This window comes from Phyllopteryx taeniolatus, chromosome 2 (assembly GCF_024500385.1).
Source record: "Phyllopteryx taeniolatus isolate TA_2022b chromosome 2, UOR_Ptae_1.2, whole genome shotgun sequence".
NCBI classification, from domain to species: Eukaryota; Metazoa; Chordata; class Actinopteri; order Syngnathiformes; family Syngnathidae; genus Phyllopteryx; species Phyllopteryx taeniolatus.
The window spans coordinates 8,008,248-8,024,177 of NC_084503.1; the positions used below are offsets into that span (position 1 = coordinate 8,008,248).

General features: G+C 41.4%; 1 protein-coding gene across 5 annotated transcripts in view; it reads right to left on the reverse strand.

Annotated features, from left to right (window-relative positions):
• Window positions 1–15,930, reverse strand: part of large2 (LARGE xylosyl- and glucuronyltransferase 2) — a 101,003-nt gene that overhangs the window by 56,750 nt on the left and 28,323 nt on the right. For 2 of the 5 annotated variants that reach the window (XM_061758260.1, XM_061758229.1), the window contains exon 1: window positions 8,910–9,146. The exons of 1 other annotated variant lie outside the window; for it this stretch is intronic. The gene's annotated coding sequence lies outside the window, so the exon portion shown is untranslated. Of the gene's footprint in view, window positions 1–8,909; window positions 9,147–10,370; window positions 10,504–15,930 lie in introns of those variants that run through there. 2 more of the 5 variants (XM_061758236.1, XM_061758245.1) reach the window with 2 other exon arrangements.

Below are 15,930 nucleotides of genomic sequence, written 5' to 3' on the forward strand. Positions count from 1 at the left end.
GGCCTGCCACGTCGGACCGGCATCTTCCCCCACCATCGGAGCTAACTCACCACCAGGTGGTGATCAGTTGACAGCTCCGCCCCTCTCTTCACCAGAGTGTCCAAGACATTCGGCCGCAAGTCCGATGACACGACCACAAAGTCGATCGTCCAACTGCGACCTAGGGTGTCCTGGTGCCAAGTGCACGTGTGGACACCCTTATGCATGGTGTTCGTTATGGACAATCCGTGATGAGCACAGAAGTCCAATAACAGAACACCGCTCGGGTTCTGACCGGGGGGGCCGTTCCTCCCAATCACGCCCTTCCAGGTCTCACTGTCATTGCCCACGTGAGCATTGAAGTCCCCCAGCAGAACGATGACCCCAGCGAGAGGCTACCCTCTCGTCCACCGGGGTGAACACCAACGTACAGGCGCCAAGCCGGGGAGCAATAAGTATACCCACACCTACTCGGCGCCTCTCACCGTGGGCAACTCCAGAGTGCAAGAGAGTCCAACCCCTCTCGAGAGGACTGGTACCAGAGCCCAAGCTGTGCGTGGAGGCGAGTCCGACTATATCTAGTCGGAACTTCTCAACCTCACACACCAGCTCGGGCTCCTTTCCTGCCAGAGAGGTGACATTCCACGTCCCGAGAGGCAGCTTCTGTACCCGGGGATCGGATCGCCAAGGTCCCCGCCTTCGGCCACCGCCCAGCTCGCACTGCACCCGACCCCTATGGCCCCTCCCACAGGTGGTGAGCCCATGGGAAGGGGGACCCAGGTTACCCTTTCGGGCTGTGCCCGGCCGGGTCCCATGGGTGCAGGCCCGGCCACCAGGCGCTCGCCTTCGAGCCCCACCTCCAGGCCTGGCTCCAGAGGGGGGCCCCGGTGACCCGCGTCCGGGCAAGGGAAACCTGAGTCCATTTTTTGTCGTCATCATAAGGGGTCTTAGCAAAATCAAAACAAATATAGAACACATTAACACAAAAAAACTAAAATAAACATGTATTGTTTTTTTCACCAACTTAATCATGATATTAATCATGCAAGAAAATAATGACTTTCCTGCTGAAAAAAAAGCCCATATTTTAAGAGGACGGAACCCCAACTAAGCTCTTTATCAAAGAATAAATGAAAGCAAAATGGTGACGCTGCAGTGTCAATAGGTTAATCAGGAACATACAGCATTTTAATCAAGAGGTAAAAGCATCCCTTTGGTCCAGTGGATTAAGTTCAAACATCCTCTTTTGCACCACAATAATTAGACAATGGATTTACATTCCTCATTAAGGGAATAATGAGGAGCAATACCTTGTATTTGAAGACAAGAGTTAAGTGCAGAGCAAACGTAATGTACTCTAAGGATGTCATCCATACGATATTCAACCGTATACAAATTATTTTCTTTCTTCCTATTGATGGGTTCCCTTAATCACATACCATAAATAAAAATAGGACCGGAATAAAGTGTTTTCTACTGAACTAGGCGTCTTGTTTTCATTCAGATTATAAGAATTAAACTGACCCATTGGACTGTTTGCGTAATCCTTTATAAATTGAAAATAGAAATTATATTTTTGAAGCGGAAAACAAAAGCTTGTATCATGCAATCACTTTGACCTTAATCCAACACCATACAAAACATGCATGTCTACAAATAAGGATTTCGGAGTACTGACATAGTCAATCTTCAAATCTAAAAAGTAGAACGCTCTCTTACATTCGGTGACCTCCATGTTTGAGCAACTTCCAAAGGTATTTCACCTCCTGCCAATCCCACATCTGTAGCACAAGCTACAAAAGTAAAGAAAATATTTTTAGTCCTCCTTTTTATTTTATCCTCTTATTTATTTTAAGTATAAAATGTGAGAAATGATGTCATTCCATCCGGGGAGAACATACAAACTCCACACAGGCGAGACCAGGGTTTGAACCCCAGTCCTCAGAACTGTGAGGCTGATGTGCTAACCAATCGTCCACCATGCCGCCTGTGGCAACCCATTACAAATGTTTGCTATTCGTGTCGGGGTTTAGCCACTAACCTGCCAATAGTGGGGGTTCAGAGAGCTTCTATACTGGTTTTTAGTAAGTTCTTTAAGGGATCTCCGTTTCTTCCTCTCTTTATTTATTTATTATTTCAGAATGGTGGATGTGTATGTGTTTTGTGCTGGAATGGTTTTGCTGTGCAACAGGAGAGTTTGAAATACTCCTTCTGCTTATTTTTTAACTTTCTCATTATTCTAACGTTTATTGAAAATGCAGACGAGATTGGTGGGCGGATCGATCTAAAATATCAATAGTATCGATACCAAGTCAGCATTGAATCGGATCGATACTAGCGTGAAAATATCGATACTTTCGTTTCGGTTTCACCCTTGCACGCACTCTTTGGTTTCATCAAATCTACTTGCCGTTTCTGTCTCTGCCTTTTTGTACAGTCCTCCTGTGGGAGAGGTGGGTGACCTTATTTCATTCAGTTTGTAATCCTGAACCATCCTAATGTTTCTTTGTTTATTTAAGATGGTTTGTTACTGTTCTATTGCTTCTGGAAAAATGTTATGATCATAAAGTATGTTCTATTTACCAATAAATTTGTCCGAATTCTTTTCTGGATGTGAAATATGGAATAATAAAAAATGAAACGTCACAAAAATACTTAAAGGTCATGAACAATTGATATTTACCCATTTGATGATGCATCTATTTTCCATCCATCCATCCATTTTCTGAGCCGCTTATCCTCACAAGGGTCGCGGGAGCATCTATTTTAGTTTTTGAAAAGTATCCGTATCGGCGATAGTGCGTCTGTATTTACTTGGTATCGATTCGATAGCAAAGTATGCAGTATCGCACACCACTATTCACGAGGCGCACCCAGGCCAACCAGCTCGCCAAAGGATGTGCGAATGTACGTGGTGCCTTAAAAATCTGCCGGGGAAAGTCATGGCAGGACAGAGAGCAGGCCAGAGTGCCAGAACACCTGGCCGAGTGTCCTCCCCAGCACCGACGCTGCCCTTCCCCCACTGACGGGTGTATGATGCATTAAAACTGGAGGACCGGCAGGGCAGAGAAGGGGGTCGACCAGACCGGAGACCAGCACAGATGTGCCAATACCCGGCCCTGCGTCCGCCCCATCATGCCTCTTGCCAGCCCCCCACGGGACCCTGAATGAGATGTGAATGTGCCCCAATGTGCGAAATACGTACAGTGTGAAGAATAAAAATGTGCAGAGTGTGTGAAGTAAGAGGCTAGAAGACGGCGCGCTTCAAGGTTCACCATTTTAATGAAAGGTGACCGATTTTTCTTAATGTTATCCATTTGCTTATTAGCATGTTTATTTGGAAGATCAATACCTTTTAAATCAATCAATCGACAAAGATTAGGAGAAATTGGAATCCTACAGTTTTAAATTGAGGAGAGTTTCTGTGTAACTAGTGACCAGAACCGCTGTACAATGCCAAAGAGCATGAAAATAAGTGTCTGGAGCATTTTCAGGAAAACGAGTGCACATATTTGATTCCCAATAACCCATTTTATGCATACAATATTGTGTCATGTGTGATCTATGGAGTACTGTGAAATTGATTAGCTGTAAATTACCCGTTTTTGTCATTGAGAATGTCTTTCTACAGATATGTGCCCAGTAATCAATGTCAGTCGACACTGCGAGGTCTTTTTCACATTTTGCAATCGGTAAATGTATTAAATTAGTACTTAATTTGTATACTTTTGAAATAAGTTTTTTTGTTTTGTGGGAGTAGTTCTGTTGTTTTCTGAACAAAGGTTCAGAAAATGTCAGAAAGCTCTGGAGTATTCACGTGGGTTGAGAATCTTTTTAGGTTTGTTGTTCTTACTTTGTAGTATTGAAGGATGATACCGCCTCTAATTTGAAATGTTTAGAATAAGCTTTCACGTGACATGAATACATTATTTTTGAATAAGTGACGCAGGCGGTCAATTCCACTTTGTTCCCCTGTGCTGGTGTAAAGGGGTATATTGTTAATATCAACATTGGGATTGTGCCAGATTGGGGAGGAATGATATGGTGCTGACTTAGATTGTGTGGTTTCTAGACTTTTCCACCAAGCTGATAAAGTGGCTGCAATAATCGGATTCTGATAACCATCATCAAAAAATAATTCCAGTCGAGGTATGTGATTTAGATTATTTAACTCTGTCAATTTTGCTGATATATTAATGCCTAGATATTTGATATTGCCCTTTTGAAATAGGAAAGTTTGGATTGTGGTCCGCAGGATTTCGTGAGTTAGTCGTTAGAGGGAGTATTGTTGATTTTGACCAATTGATAGCATATTCTGATAATTGAGAAAATGTCTTAAAGAATCTGCGTAAAGATTGATTTTGTGTTCTGACACAGGAGTGCAGATACCTTTAATACAAACGTTCTGCCGTAAATAGTGCAAATAGCAGGGGTGAGAGTGGGCATCCTTGTCTAGTTCCTCTTTGTAAAGTGAAACTTGGTGATGTGACCCCATTTGTGGTGACAGTTGCTTCGGGTGAGTTGTATAACGTTGCGATCCAGTTAATTAGCTGGATGAGTGGGGTCTTTCCCTAATTTCAGTCGTAGTTTTATTGCGGGGGATCTCCGTTTAAAAGTGGAAAATAGTGTGAATCCAAAACCTTGTTGCTGAAAGTCAGTACCGGAAACTTTCCTGTCATTTAAAGCTTCTGTTCTCAAGATTTTTGTATTGTTCACAAGGGCAAATGATTACTTTTCTTGCTCATCCTTGGATAGATTAGAGCAGTTTCCCCAACCAAGGCATCCACCATTTTACATTAGAAAAATCTCACAGCACACCCGCAAACAAAAATGTCACAAAAAGTATATAGACTGAAATAAAGACGATCTCATCTCAATTTACTCACAAATTGACTTGCTCAGTGTGAAACATGGCCCTTGAATTAAACACAAAGCTGGTATACTCTCAGGAAGCCATGACTTATTTTGTTGAATGAATGACAACAGGCAAATACACGGGTGTAATTGTAACTTTTGCCAAGAATTGCAAGAGCATTTAATTTATTCTGCCTATCACTGTACGTTGCTGGCATAGATAGATGAACAAAGATGTATTTGTAATTAAGAAATAATATTTTCAAATAAATTAGGTGAAATTTGATCATTTCCCATGGTACCCCTGAGGATCTCTCATGGCACGCTGGTTAGGGAATCACTGGATTAAAGTACAATCTAATTTCACCTACACATTCAAAGACAAAATATTTTGCACATCTTGGTAGGGATGTCCGGATAGAACTTTTTCCACTTCTGATCCGATGGAGATCATTCTGATTCTGGCCGATAACAAGATCGGTCCGATCCGATATCAGCAATAGACATCCATACTTCAGTTAATTTGTCGTACGGAACGTTAGAAAAGGCTTGATGAAGTGTTATTACTCAAGTAGAGAACAATAATCAGCAACAGAAGGTACAAGGCTTGAAATAATTTTTTTTCTTTGTGGAGCAGTTTTGCTAATCATTTCTTCATTTAAGGAGCAACTTTCTAATTTTGAGGAGCATTTTTATTTTGCAGGTTTATCGCACAGGACCCCGAAGTAGGGGTTTTATTAAACAATAAAATACAACAATTTGATGGGGGAATTGAATGTAGGGCTGCAGTTATCGAATATTTTAGTGCTCGAGTATCTTCTGAAACCCTCTTATGTTTGGCTACATAACCCATTTTACCCGTTATTCCTCTCTGACCACATTTGCCATATTTTTCACCTCCATGACTCAAAGTGAAGCCACAAATCCTGGCCATATTTTACACACTGACTACACTGAGCAAAACCTTTTAGCACCCTGTATGTAAGTGACAACAGTGGTGGGAAAGTTCTTTTTCTATGCGAACTAGTTCAAAAAAGTTCGGTTCGCCGTTCCAAATATGAACTAGTTCAGTTCACAGTTTATAATTCAAATTTTTGATAATTTGATCATTTTGATATTACAAAAGAACATATTCGCTCCCATGCACGCACCGTGCCTGAACGCATCTCACGCCCTCACCAGCTGCAATGTAAACATGAATGACGGCAGGGGCCACACCGAATCGGTTGTCAAATACGGTGTTTATGATGTATGAGAAAAACTGACCCATTTAAATTCCTTTTGTGTCTAGTTGCAGACTTTGCCAACTAAGCTGATTCTGATTTATTAATAACCAATGAGTTACATAAAGTAACTTTAACTTAACTTTTCATTGAATAAAATAAATAAAAAATACTGTATATTTGAAGATAATAAAAAATAACTTCAATAAAATCAATAACAAAAAATATATTTAAATTGCAACATAACCACTGCTTCACTTAAACATAAGCATATTCTACATTTGAACAGAGTAAACAAAAAATAATAAATAATAAAATAACAATAAATAAGTAAAAATTATACTTTTAAAGTGCAAAATAAAGTTCAATTCAGGTATTTTTAACTGTCAGTATATGGTGGGAACAGCATTTGCTTTCTACACATGTGCGGCAACACACTTCTTGATGCAACTGGGCTCGAGGTCTGTGTGTGCGTTGTTGGGATCGCTGTTCCTGCTGTGCAGGTCTTGGCCTCTGGGGGGCAGTGTGGTGCATACAATGAGATAGACACTTGCAGTAACAAAGAAAGTACAACTCACGATCGAATATTGTAAATGTAACCCGTTTATCACAGAGTTTGAAGAATATATGCCAGAGAGTATTGTTATATTGCCTGTTTGTATGTGTTTATACAGTGTTTATGTACCAGTATTAATTATTTTGAGATAGATTAGTTCTGCGGGTTCAATGCTAATTTTTGTTAGCTCGTCACAGGTGTTTTTCAATCATTGCTTGTTAGCTTTGAGCTCGTGATTTTTGTGAAAGAAAGAAACGAAGTCTGTGATCTAGTTGAAAATTCAATAGGTGTACCGTATTTTCACGACCGTAAGGCGCACTTAAAAGTCTCACATTTTCTCCAAAATGGGCGGGGCACCTTATAATGCGGCGCGCCTTATGTGTGCACCGAGTTCCGACATCTATAAATGTTGTTGTGTGATGAGCGCTCTGCTTGACTGTTTTTATTTATTTATTTATCTTTTTTTTTTTAGCATTTCCTGCCGACACGCTGCTTATACAGAGGAGAAGCGAACGTGGCTGAGGACAGCATGCGGACATAAAAGGGGAAGGCTGCGTGAAGGAGGACGCTAAAGCCACGCCCCCAGTAGGTATATAGCGCCGGGGTGTGCATTCTGCAAAACAACATCGGTTTGGCTAAAGACCCCCAAAAATGGCAACTACGAAGAGACACGCTTACGAAGCACAGTTTAAACTGCAAGCTATCAGTTTACGTGGAGGAACATGGGAATCGAGCAGCCGAGAGAGAATTCAAGATCAACGAATCCATGGTTCGCAAGTGGAGTAAGCAGGAAAACGAGCTTCGCCAAGTCAAGACGACGAAGCGGAGTTTCCGCGGGAAAAAAAAGAAAAACAAAACGCGGAAACAAGGAGAGGTGGCCCGAGTTGGAAGACCAACTCGAGCAATGGATTAATGTGCAAAGAACAGCCGGGAGAAGCGTCTCAAGTCACCATTCGACTGAGTCCATTAACTCTGCCATGTGCAGCAAGTGAGGAAGCTTGCCATCATTCCGGGAGGCTTGACGAACCGCTGGACATCCGTGTAAACCGGGCGTTCAAAGTGAAGTGAGCGGCGTGGGAGCCATGGATGACAGATGGCGAACACGGCTTTACTAAGACTAGGAGGCAGCGCCGGGCGAGTTACGCCACAATTTGTGAATGGATTGTGGTTGCTTGGGCTAACGTGTCTGCTTCCACTGTTGTTCGAGCTATCATAAAAGCCGGCATCATTTCTGAGGAGCCGCACGGCAACGAGACTGACTCCAACCTAACGTGTTTGATTGAGAACTTGCCCAGCTGTTCATTTCGAATACAGAAGATGAGGACTTTGATGGATTTGTGGGTGAGGATTGACCAAAAAAATAACGTGAGTACATGGTTAAATACTTAAATAAAATACAACCGAAATCAGTTTTGGTCCCGCTGCCTTTTTAAAAACATTGTTTTAGCGTGCATGCATGCTACCGTATGTTTTAAGCTAGCGTATGTTTGTTATGTAAGTTTAGTTTTACAGTCAACTTCAACTGGAGTGTTAATAAATGACTTTAAGCAAGCAACATTCACTCTTACTCCTTGCTAGTATGTTAGCACCTGAGCAACCCGTTGTTGTGATCACAAGAGATCGGCATACCGAATGGACTGCTTGTATAAGAGTGGTAAAATCAGAGGTTGTAGATCCAGTCCGATCCGATCTGATACGATTGAATACTTGTTTTTTTTTTGTATGACATCTGACCGATTTTAGATGTCAAAGATCGGATCAGGACACCCCTACATCTTAGTCTGCAAGATGATATCTCTAAGTTTGGGCATGTTCGATAATTTCATAATTTATCTGTGTCAACTATGATTATCAGTGAAAATGACGAAACTGTTGGAATATTTCCCTACCCAACAGATAGAGGCAGAATTTTTGAGACACCAACTTTTTCATGCTGTGAGCAAGCCCTCTGAATTAAAGACAATTCAGTCAACTTGAACTACAACAATAACGGCAACCCATTTCTCTGGCCCCTCACAATAAAGGAAAACACCAACACTTCCACCACTCTAGTCTTCAGCGATGATGCCCCCTCTGATAATTGATCACAAAACATCTAACAACAAATGAAAAGTTGATGTTACCTGGAAGGTAAATACTGTATAGTTATAACATGGAAGACTGAATTTTAAATGGGGTATTTTTCATTAAAAAATCGAATGTGAAAAAAAAGGGGGGGAAAAAATTCATATTCGACTCTCTTTTTGCCAGAGATACGGCCACAAGCCTGCCATGCAAGAAGTGACCTTTGTCCTTACCTGTATATTTCCTCGCCAACACTTTGTATTACTTAACTCCAACATGTGGTTACATGTTCAGTCAGCTGCAGAAACAGATTCATGATCTGCCTCCTGCTATTTAAGTTCATTTCCAGAGTGTCTCAGACTCAAACAATAAACGCAACGTCTTTTATTTTGCTCTCTGAAGGCTTTCGTCCCACTTCTACAAACTGTCGCTGCCTCATGCTCTCATTTCCTTTCCTCTCCAGCACTCCTCCCACTCCTCCACCTCAAGCACAAACATGCTAGAAATCGCCTCCACTTCCAAGGGGAGGACTCTGATTTCAGCCCCTACGCCTCCCTCCTGTTCTCATTTCAGCTCCTCGGACAAATGGGAGGAGACTGGTGGAAAAAGGAGAAACAACAGGGAGAAAGGAGTAGTGTCACCTTGCATATTGTCAGCAATACAAGAGGTGCGCTTTGTGGGATTTTTTTACAGCTCTGGTATGCGAAGTCTTTGAAAAACAAAACCAAAGGCATTCAGTTGCTGTAACGCGTGCAGGGGTCTAACAAATTTGTCTTTGTAGAATTCTTGCAAAGACTTGCTCCGTCTCACATAGAGGCTAAAGAACAAAATGGTACCTTTTCACCTGAAGTTAAAATATTCTGGTAAACCTTTAAAAGTAAATGCACTTAATTTATCCATCTACCTTTGCCAAGCGTTTAAGGGCCGTCACACACCAAGCAAATGCAACTCAACTGTTGCACAGTGTGCGCGGTTGTGCAACTAGTTTTCATGACTCACCGACCATGGGGAACTATTTATTTGCGATGCAAAATTTGAATTTGAAGTGTGCGGCAAAGTCGCAAATATAACGGCCAATCAAAAAATGCCGTTGTAGCACATGTTCTTTCACAAAAAAACAACAACCACAAAAGAAATTCTGGGTACCAAGTGAAATCCCGCAGAATTAAAAGTTCACAACTGAGATAATGACATATATATATATATATATATATATATATATATATATATATATATATATATCCCCATGAATTTCTTGCTCTTGTTCCAGTCGCCAATTTGTCATCAGTGTGTCCTGATTCCCCTACACCTGACGCGGACCTTGTTGACCCAGGCGACGTTCGAACTCCATGATCTACATGGATGACATCAAGCTGTATGCCAAGAACGAGTGTGACATTGATTCCCTGATCCAACTCAGAAGGATATACAGCAATGACATTGGAATGTCATTCGGAATAGGTAAATGCGGGTGAATAATATCACAGGGGGAGCCAAGCACAGTGTTGGGCGGGGCCTGACCCCTCAACCCTAGAATCACCACTGTTCCTGGCTACTCAAGAGGTGCAGCACTGTTTATGCTGCCATTTGTCCTTGCATTCATGCATGTGTGTGATCTGGGTCTCTGTGTGGTGTGCAACATACAGTAAAATATACAGCAGAGTGTGATTTGAATGACCACTTGGGGGAATTACCTGAGTATCGTAAAAATAGCTACACATACTTCAGTATACATTTGCAGTGGTGGGGTAGTGGTTCATGTTGCTGCCACTCGTGCAGACGATTGCCGGCTCATGCCTCAATGCCCAGCCACGGCCAGTCCCAAGCCTGCATAAATTCAAAAATAATAATAATAATAAATAGGTGAGTTGGGTCAGGAAGGGCATCTGGCGTAAAGACAAATAATTTAAGTAACTCATTCTGGCGACTCCTGATGGGAAAAAATGAAAGTCAACAACAACATATGTTCGTTTTCAGAGCAATGTTTAAAATTTTGCTGTGTGAATTGAATGGGGAAAGTAGCACCGTCTGGCGGACATGGATCAGAATAAAAAAAATACAGATAATACAGCAGTCCAAATTGAAATCTCTATTGCCTTCGTTTATGTTAATAAACTAATAACTATTCTCAAACGCTTTTTCGTGATGCATCATTACAAAAATAGTCTGCATTCAGAGTGCATGCTTTTTGCACTTAAAGTTGCTAGTCCTTGTTATGTTTCTACTAATGTGGTGAGTCACATTCTACTATTTTTGTCACATCAACATTGCCAAAATTAAGGTTCCCGCCTGCTGTGAAGCTGTTGACTCTACTGGCCTGAGGTCTCTTCATTTGATTCATCAAGCTTCTTCCTCTGATTTGGCTGACAGGTGAGGAGGTTCCAAACTCATCAAATCCCCTCTTGTCTCAAAGTTCAATGAACTGGAGAACTGCAAAAAGATTCTTTAATTGCGGTTTTTTACATGTTTTGAAGCTTTAAAGACCAGGAATATGTAGTGGAGTGCACTTTGCTTTATTAAATCCAAAACCTACTGTTGAAATAAACTATCAGTCTGCCATATGCGCTCTCTCTGCGCAGAGCTCTATGTGACAATAGATAAGAACTCCTGCCATCATGCCCGCTGCGTCAATGTATGGCCTGGAAATTATGCCACATCCAACATTGCCGCTATGTAGGCACGAGCACGTCTGTTGGCTGGATCTAGTCATGTTGTATATATGTGAGGCGGAAATACGTGTGTCCCAGTCTCTGTCTATACTGCGTGCAAAGGGGGGACAGCTGCGGATCGGTCGCCCCCCGTCGACAAATCGGTTGAGTGGCATACACTTCTCCTATGCGGCATCAGCGAAGTTTTTCACACCACTGCGCCACAGCGCCAGTCAACAACAACGGACAATTCTGGAACTAACAGACTTTGACAACACTGGTTTAAGTGACATCTAGAAACAAATTTTCGACACGTGCTGTCCAGGTCCGTTACTTACGACGTAAATCGGGGTCCGTTAAATCGAGGTTTCACTGTACAAAAAAAGTGGTGCTCAGCAAATTTGCTCACTCAATATATTTTGGAAAAATGTCAGTCAGTCGGAGAAACTGGATTCTGTTTTTATGGTGTGAGGACTAAAGGTGGAGCCATACATCACTTTGACAAACATGTCCTCATGGATTAATGGGCTCAGTTTCTTAAGAGATTCACATGCTTCAAGTGGATCTTTATGAAACTAAAAATCTCAGGATTGAATTCAAAGATTTTGATTCCTCTCCTTATGGGAATGTTATAGGACTTCATTCCACCTCAGGCTTTTGTATGAAACATGAGAAGACATAATTTGAGGCTCTGTTGTTCCGTCATTAACTCCACAGCAGAGGTACTCATAGAGACAAATCAATAGCCTATTGTACACAGTGCATAAGATTGCCATAAATGTGAGCCTAAAACCCTCATGCTCCCTTGCTAGTTTTCACAGAATTGATCGGCAACGACAAACACTGCCCCATCAAATGAGTTCAAATAGCAATTACTACCGGAAGTCTGTAAACGTCAAGTGGTTATGAGCTTGTCATGTTGCTATTTGGAGTTTTCCATTGACTCGTAAACTTGATGGGTCTCTGTTAGTACAGTAACTCTTAGACGGACTAATTGGTTTAACATTCTGTCACATCTTCTAATCTTGTAGAAGGGTTCAGCTAAAACAGCAGTAGTTAGGCTTCGGTTGGAATTATTCAATTCTAACCCCAGCCTAGACGTTCCAAACTGTACCAGAGTGAAACAAAACAATCTGAACTGCTGAAAGAAAACATCATTCAGTGCTGTGAGAATAAAATTGATGCGATTAATCTGTCAGTGTAAAAGGCCTAAAGTCAGAATAGCCCTAGTTTCCAGAAAGCAATAGTGTTTGTTTCAGATTATAATTGTTTTGTATTTGCATTATTAAACATTTTGATGTTGTTCATCCAAACAACTGATCCATGCAAATTTTGCCACCCTATGACCAGGGACCAAAGGGCGTGGCAACACACATTGATTGGTGGACACAGAATCAATAGTGCTACACTTCCTGGAAACGGGAAAATCAAATGGGAAACAAAGTTTGCCTTTGACAAACAAGGCTGAAGGTCCACCAATGTTTTGTGTTCAACAACACCCAAACAAAAGGCCACTAATATCAGAATGACATATTACAGCATTATAATTACGATGCGGAATGTGATAAGAAGGATTCCACAATGGCAATATTGTTGAATATCTGTATGAATGGGGGGGGCAAAAGAGAGAGTAAGAGAGTCAGAGGATTTGGAGGTTAAGAGATTAGCCATAATAATGAGCAGATTTCCCCACGGGATCCCTGTCTCCATTTCTACCAATCACTACTGATGGAGATTAATCTCTAAGACAGCAGCAGAAGGAGGTTGGAGGAGGAGTGTTTTCAGGCAGAGATAGTGAATGCCGTTTGAATTATATGTGAGGAATATTATGCGTTAATAATGCTAATATTCTTCTTTATTTGAATCACATGATGACTTCCTCACTCTTTGTTCACCAATACCCCAAACCCCTTCAATCTTCTCCCTTCATTTCTCCAGTCAACACAACAATGATAGCAGCTGGCATCATGAGAGAACCACATTCTTTACTCACCAAGGAGAAGAACACAAGGCTCAAAGAAAGTCATAAACTATTGGTGTTTAAGGGAGTGAAAGCGGTGTTGAGTAACTGAGTTTTTAGTAGGTTTTTTTTGTCTCTGATGTTTTCTGCATTCCAGAGAGTAGGGGCTGCAATGGAGAAGGCACTGTCTCCCCAAGTTTTGTACTTGGTCCAGGTGGAGGGAGACAGGAATTTGGCATCAGCAAAGCGGTGGGTGCTGGTGGGGATGTGGCAGTGGAGGAGGTCAGTTTATATTTGCCTATATTAAGAAATATAAATACACCAATATCTATTATCCCAAAAGAATTCAATATCACCTTCAAGTCATTTTAAAACATTATCCTTAAAAATAAATTACAGCTAGTTTGATTTAGAAAGAAATATACCAAAAGTGCGAGGACATTGGCATTTGTGTCGCCACTTCACAACATGTAAACATATCAATTACTACTTTCCGATTAGCCAATTTATTACCTTTTTAACTCAGTGATACATAGACACTAAACATTGTCATACATGGATTTCAAATGGCTCTTTACCTTCAGCTCTGTTACACAAAGAATGTGAGTCATTTGTACAATATTCGTAATGATCTGATTGTCAATTTGATGAAACTGAGATTTACAGTATTTTTTTCTATTACAGAACAGTTGAAAATATGATATAATTGACCTCCTTGTGAATATTAGTCCAGCGTGATAGTTTATTATGTTCTGATGAACTGTTTTAGATTTCTTATTCACATTGTGAATAGATGTGAATAGATGTGCTCATTCTTTACATACCGACAATCCCCTCGCATATACGATGGGACAACAATGTAAACTCAAAACAGTGTTCAGACCAATCTCAGGACATCATTGTATGTATAGTTCATATATAGAGATGTGGCCACACTAACCTGTGAACACAATTATTTTGACTTTGTCACCTAACGTGTCTGTCTTTCTGTGTGTCCCACCGGGAGGAGACCCCGGGGACGACCCAGGACGCGCTGGAGAGACTACATCCTTCGGCTGGCCTGGGAACGCCTCGGGATCCCCCCGGAAGAGCTGGATGAAGTGGCTGGGGAGAGGGTAGTCTGGGCGTCCCTGCTGAAGCTACTGCCCCCGCGACCCGACCCGGATAAGCGGTAGAGAATGGATGGATGGATGGACATTGTGAAACGGCACAAAGCATAAATCTTTTCTCTAGTTGTCTGGTGCTTGTTCCAGTAATCAGTGTCAAATTGTTTTTGATTAACCATCTGAGGGGAAAAAGCTATACAGGGAACCCCTACTGATTGAGATGAGAATACAAACTAATCAAACGTGAAGCTGAGGCGAAGTAGATGACCCTTTAAGCAAATCACATGACCTCAAATCACATGTTCCTGATGTGTCCAGTCAGAGATAGAGTGCAGTGGAGGGTCAGAGGTCATAGGATTTGGAGTGGGGGGGGAAAAGCAAGCAATCGTGGGTGAGTGCCCGTAGGCCTTGTCAGGTCATTTCTCTACAGAGCGGGGGAGGACACTGTGTTAAGCGTGCATCTAAAGCTATATGCAAAGCACATCAATCAAATAGATTACACAGGTCACACACACCCAGACAGAGACACACAGAAAGACAGACACGTTAGGTGACAAAGTCAAAATAATTGTGTTCACAGGTTAGTGTGGCCACATCTCTATATATGAACTATACATACAATGATGTCCTGAGATTGGTCTGAACACTGTTTTGAGTTTACATTGTTGTCCCATCGTATATGCGAGGGGATTGTCGGTATGTAAAGAATGAGCACATCTATTGGAGATACTGTGGACTGGTGCCTTGTACACTATTACAGGACATGATCCTAACATTGTCATTCCCCGAGTTAGATGTATAGGTTGATATCTTCGTGTTGGTGTGTACATAATCCCTACTCTCCCTTGGATCCAGTTCCTTGATAGATGGCCACTCGCTTGCATTGAATTTTCTGCACAAATGGACCATCATTGCTCACAGGGGCATGACTGGACATTACATATACTACTTATACGAGTGAGTTGCCGCTCTATATATCCTACTAGCTGAATACTTTGAATACAGTTATGTGTATGGTCAGTGTAAAAAATGGCTTATAACACATTTGTTACCTGAGGCCTGGCATTTTGCATTTGATCGTTCTGGTTTGGTTAGAGAAGACGCTTCAAATTGGAAAATATTTCGTATCTCTGTCGACAACGGGCTGCCTTTAAAATAGCCCATCTCGTGACATTTCTTTAAAAGGCAAGAAAAAAATGAAAATACTGACTGAAAATGTTGAAGGGTAATCTTCTATATTTGCATTTATTTTGGGTAAAATATTAAAAAGTTAATAGGAAACCATATATTGAATGGCTTATTATTAATAACTACAATAAGTTGATCAATTCTAGTTTACCATCTTCGCATGATAAACCTTTTCCACTCATATACTTCCAAGGAAAAAGATAATGGAGCATAGAGTAAACATTGGCACAGGAGGAAGGAAAAAAGAAATTATTCCTCAACAAATTCACAGATGTAAATCCCAGTGGTGCAATAAGTGACAGGAAGCAACAAAAAAGCTCTTCAGTCACAGTTCAAACTCTCCCGGGAAACT